Source organism: Tamandua tetradactyla, chromosome X, assembly GCF_023851605.1.
Source record: "Tamandua tetradactyla isolate mTamTet1 chromosome X, mTamTet1.pri, whole genome shotgun sequence".
Classification (NCBI taxonomy): Eukaryota; Metazoa; Chordata; class Mammalia; order Pilosa; family Myrmecophagidae; genus Tamandua; species Tamandua tetradactyla.
Genome location: NC_135353.1, coordinates 140,227,783 through 140,233,751, shown reverse-complemented (window position 1 = coordinate 140,233,751; position 5,969 = coordinate 140,227,783). Strand labels below are relative to the sequence as shown.

Genomic DNA, 5,969 nt, shown 5'->3' with positions numbered 1-5,969 from the left:
ATGGTGGGTCCAGAAGAGGCTACCAAAAAGAGGTGTTCTACCACCAGAGAAGCCCCCAGGCATTCAGCCTGGCATGCCTTCTGCATTCTGGGCAGCTTGGTAATAATGGGGTTGCAGACTTTCTCCAGCTTCCTCTACTGATGTTCAAATTCTTTCTTCTCTGCAGTCTAACTCTTATGGAGTCAATTAATGATTTCATTATATTTGTCAAGAATCTTCTGTTTGTCTTCATCATTGATCTTGCTTGAAGTTTCTCAACCTCAACTATTGCCTTTATATTGAATGTATATGACTCAAGTGAATTCTTGGAAGATACTTTGCCCCCCTGCTCCTCATCTTCAGTCTTGTACTTTTTGGCTTCCTGGACCATTCACTCAATGTCTTCTTTGTCCAAATGACCCTTCTCATTAGTGATGATGATCTTGTTCTCTTTTCCTGTACTCTTATCCACAGCAGATACACTGAGGATGCCATTAGCATCAATGTCAAAAGTGACTTCAATCTGAGTAAACCATGGGAAGGAGGAGGTATCCCAGTGAGTTCAAACTTGCCAAGCAGATTGATATCCTTGGTTGTGGCATACTCACCTTCATAAATCTGAATGAGCACGCTCGGCTGGTTGTCAGAATAGGTAGTTAAGGTCTATGTCTTCTTAGTGGGAATAGGGTTACTGCACTTGATGAGGACAGTCATGACTCCACCATCAGTTTCAATACCAAGGGAAAGAGGAGTGACATCCTGAATGTTTTTAGCTTTGTCTCCAGATAAGATGGCTTCCTGGACAGCTGCACCATAAGTAACAGCCTCATTGGGGTTGATGCTCTTGTTTAGTTCTTTTCAACTGAAGAAGTCCTGGAGAAGTTTCTGGATTTGGGGAATACAAGTAGAACTGTCCACCAGGACAACATCATAGATCTGTGACTTGTCTAGCTCAATACCGGCCTGGGTGCTGGAAGAGAGGGTACACTTACCTAGTTCACAAGCAGTACAGAGGTGGCTGACAGCTCTCTTATTCACACTGATGTCTTTCTTATGCTTGCACTTGAACTCCACAATAAAATGGTTGACCTTTCGGTTGTCAAAGTCTTCTCCACCTACTTTCGTGTCTCCAGCTGTTGCCTTGACCTCAAAAAGTTCATCTTCAATGATAAGGATTGACACATCAAAAGTGCCATCTCCTAAGTCAAAGATCAACACATTTCTTTCAGCACCAACCTTTTTGTTAAAGCCATAAGCAATAGCAGCAGCAATTGGCTCACTGATGATTCTAAGTACAATGAGGCTAGGAATGGTACCAGAATCCTTGGTGGCCTGATGCTGAGAGTCATTCAAATAAGCTGGCACTGTGACAACAGCATTGGTAACAGTCTTCTCAGGATAGGCTTCTGCAATTTCCTTCATTTTTGTCAGAACCACAGGTGATACTTCCTCTGGATAGGAAACTTTTGGACTCACCCTTTTATTCAACTAGAACCTTAGGCCTGTCTGCATCATTCACCACCACAAAGGGTAAATGCTTCATATCAGACTGAACAACAGTATCATCAGATATATGTACAATCAGATGTTTGGCATCAAAAACTGTGTTGGTGGGGTTCATTGCAACCTGATTCTGTGAAGCATCACTGATCAATCGTTCGGTATCAGTAAAGGCAATAGTTTGAAACTGTCCGGTTCCCTTGATCATTGGCAATTATCTTCACTTTCCCATGCTGAAAGACACCCACAGATGAGTAGGTGGTGCCAAGATCAATGCCAACTGCAGGTCCCTTTGACATAGTTGCTTATCAGAGGTCTAGTTCATAAAAAGAAGAGTCCTGAAAGATAGTGCTGCTTTCAATGAGCCAGGTGCAATGAGCAATGCTCTATGAGATATGGTGTTTAATAGTAGAACCCTGTCCTTAAATACCACATATAAGCCAAATGCTTTTTTTTTTTGGCAACTTGTCACAGTTGTTGCTATTCATGGTCTTCTAATTGGACCTACTATGCTTGGGGAAGGTCATACATTATGAATTCCATCCCTTCGAGATTGAAGCAACAAATTATTTTTCACCCTCCATTGCTGCTAGAGCATGGATGGGCATGTGTTAGACTTCCCCAATCAGGTGAAGTACAAGGGCAAGAGTATTTTATCTAGAGAGTAAGTTGAGGGAAGGAGTGCCTTTTTCTAGTGAGTTTGGTGTCTTCAGGAGCAAACATAGTAGATCTTCAAGGAGGTGGCACCACTGGTACATTAGCATGTGTGCACAGATACTGGGCTCTATTCTGGATGAAAATATTCTTCCAGTGTAATACAGAGAGGTACAGATTGGGTATTATTCCACGCTGTATACCCTCCCAGTCTGACCCCTACCCTGGCCTTCACACCTTCAGATATTCTTCCAAAGAACTACCTGAGAAATACCTAGTATTGTTTAGTTGATCCCTTTTCCATTTCAACATGGCTTCTTTTGTGGGCAATTAACAACTCTGACTAATTACAGACTTCCCCCCCAATAAATATTTAATTAAAGCTCAAAGTTATTTTACTATATTAAATAATTACAATCTACTAAGATACAAAATATATACATATATTTTTGCCTAAGAAGGCACACCATGTTCATGGGAGAACACTGAATATAAAAAGTTCATCTCAATGCTCAGTTTTCCAAAACCTTTGAAAGATTTGAAATGTGAAAAGCAGCTGAAATTGTTTCTGATAGTAACAACAGGAAAATATTTAGATACAACTCCTTGTAGAAAAATCACATAAGTTTGGTTTATCCATCATTCTCTACACCTTTTTTCTGAAAAGGGAATTCTGTCTTGTTAAGGTCAGTAAGTCCAGGAAATGTAAAAACTTTCTTTTATGAAAATAATGATGGGTTCATCACTTCTAGTTTTGGTCTGCTTATTTTAAATAGCTAACATAAAGTACTGTAGATTGCTTTAAGATCAGCAGATTCCAAATACATCAATAACAACATTTCTAAAACAACTAAACTCATAATGATTTTATATATAAAATGCAATGGCATAGTAATTTAATGAGAAAACCAAGTCCTAAAAAATTTAATTTTCTCTGAAAATATCAAAATATTTTTTAGATCAATAAAAGCACAAACTATATTAGATATTATTTTCCTCAAAATGTCTTTCTTGTATTATTGCTAGGTTTCTCTCCTCCCCACAATGATAGGGAGGGTACATTTTTCCTTGCCTTCAGATCTTCTTGAAATTGTTTTATCTCCAGCCACAAATCAAAGGAATAGAGAGAATGGTAGACATAATTCTAAAATAATGGGAAATTATCTCTTGCAATGAAAAGGATGAAAAGTACTTATTCTCTTCACAGTTTATTCACCTCAAGCACACATTAATTTTTCCCTAAATCATGTGTAAGAAAATGAGGTGAAATAAAATTATAAAGATGCATCTAGTCTTCATTTTAAAGGTACTTAATTGGCTACTCAAGTCTTCTCCGCATCCCCAATGCTCCTTTGAATGTCTAAGAAAGATGTTACTTGGAACAAATTTCCTATGAAAAACATCACCTGTGTGGAGCTGACAATGATTTCTAGTCAAAAGCTAACACGCAACTGGACATTGCTCAAAGAATAAGAAAGAAATTACAGGACACTGTTAAATCATCTATGTGTTCTTTAGTACTATTTTTTCGTCAAGTGAACTAGGGGTTTTACATTTCAATTTAAACAAGAATTTCAGTTTATGTGCTAAATTATTTTCCATTTATTCTGAAATATACAAATACAATCTATTTTAATGAATTCCAAATTTTTCTTCCCAGTTTTATACAAGGAAGATGCAAAATATAAAAGTTTCATAAACTGTAGAGATGAATATCACACTTCCTATTCTGATATTTAACCACTCCTTTTCAGCAATACTTCTATGATGATATCTCCATATTGGTACTTTATAACGATGCTTCCTCTGTGGAGTCTATACATGGGTGACTCCATTGAAAGGTTCACGCCTACTGGACCCTCTGCAGGTCTCTCTCACAGAAGACAGGCATGGTTGAAGGTAAAAGTCTCTGTTCAGAAATATTCTCACCCAAATTAGCAGAGAAACTATAATCAACAAAATAGATTCAGAATTTGTTTCCATTGAGTTCAATCTCGGTCTTCAGTTCTCTAGAAATGGGATAGAAAATCACATGCCAGAAAGAAAAGAAATGTTAACAGAGAGTGCTCAGAGTGAAATATTATTTAGTTCTGTAAGTAGACATTTTAATGACTATTTTAGTCTTAACTCCTTCAACTGAAGGCACTTACACGTAAAAGATTGAGAACATATATTCTACTTCTTTGATTTGATTTTTACTGGGTGCTGAGTACCAAGAGGAGGCTCAATAAATGTTCACAAAATGTGTCCATGAAACTGTAATATACAGGATTACTGTTCACGGGAAGGGAAATAGAGGTATGTGCACATACATTTTCCAAGTAAGAAATCTCTGTGCCAAAATTCTTACAGAATAATGAGCCACTGACTATAAGAGTATGTAAGAATTTCTTAGTAATATTACCTAATATGGAGAAACAAACTACAAAATGGTCCAGTTAGAGGTAATTTTCCATGAATCTTTTATCTATTGGCGAAGATTGCCATAACTATGCTTTAGCTTGACTGAACTTTAGACGGCTCCCCCCAGACTCCAGGATCCTGACCTCTCCCCCTCACTGCTGCCCTTCTATCCTCTTGGACCTTACCAACTCCAGGTGGCCTAATTACTACAAAGGAAAACATTCTGAAACAAGTGGTAGTAAATGGTGTGTTAGTTAGATTCAGTTGTCAACTTGGCCAGGTGAGCATACCTAGTCTTGTTGCTGAGGACATAAGCCGACGGTACGTGAACCTCATCTGTTGCCAATTACATCTGCAGTCAGCTAGGAGGCGTATCTGCTGCAATGAGTGATGTTTGACTTAATTGGCTGGTGCTTAAATGAGAGAGCTCAAGGTAGCACTGCTAAGCAGCTTGGCATTCCTCATCTCAGCACTTGCAGCTCAGCCCAGGCCCTTGGAGATGCAGAAAGAAGTCACCCTGGGGAAAGTTGTTGGAACCCAGGGGCCTGGAGAGAAGACCAGCAGAGACCATCTTGTGCCTTCCACGTAAGAAAGAACCTCAGTGGAAAGTTAGCTGCCTTTCCTCTGAAGAACCAACAAAATAAATCCCCTTTTATTAAAAGCCAATCCGTCTCTGGTGTGTTGCATTCCAGCAGCTAGCAAACCAGAACAAATGTCAACCTCAGTATATAACTCACCCAAACCTGGTGTCAACCCCTGAGCTATATTCCAGTGCTTTTCCATTAATGAACCCCCAGCCCTTAAAAGTTTACTGTTCTTTATTTCAACAGAGCTCTATCCTCTCTCCTCTATCATGGTAGCCAAGCAAAATCATCCTTGCCTATTCCATGTTGTTCAGTGCAGTTTGACACTACTAAAGAACTTCCACTAATAGTTTAATGAGCTTATTTTAATTTACCTTTTTTAAAGATATGTCAGTAAAATATAGCAAGCAAAAGAAGCACTTTTTTTGTATTTTTAAAGGACTATTATTCCAAAAATGGATCAAAATTTTATATTAGTCAGCTAACTTCGCTAAACTCATATAACTATAAATAAGCTCAAATGTCATTTTTGCCAGAAGTATCTCCTGGTTTCCAATAGGTATGATTTCTCTCTTTCTCCCCCTCCCATTATAATTTGTAACTTTGATGACAAATTATATTCTCTCTTGTAACACAGTCACATTTGTATTAATGTTATTTCCCCATTAATCAATCAGATCCCTGAAGGCATGTCAGAAATCAGATTTTTTGACACATTTTTTGTTTTGCCAGATTGTGGTACATTTTACAGATGGCCAAGATTCTTCACCACCCCCTGTATCCACACTCTTTCACATATAACTTTGCAGTGTCCTCCAACTGTGGACAGGGTAAGCTACCTTACCTCTT

General features: G+C 38.3%; 1 pseudogene; it reads right to left on the bottom strand.

Annotated features, from left to right (window-relative positions):
* Window positions 1-627: 627 nt before the first annotated feature.
* Window positions 628-1,812, bottom strand: LOC143670588 (heat shock cognate 71 kDa protein pseudogene; annotated as a pseudogene).
* Between the last annotated feature and the right edge of the window lie 4,157 nt (window positions 1,813-5,969).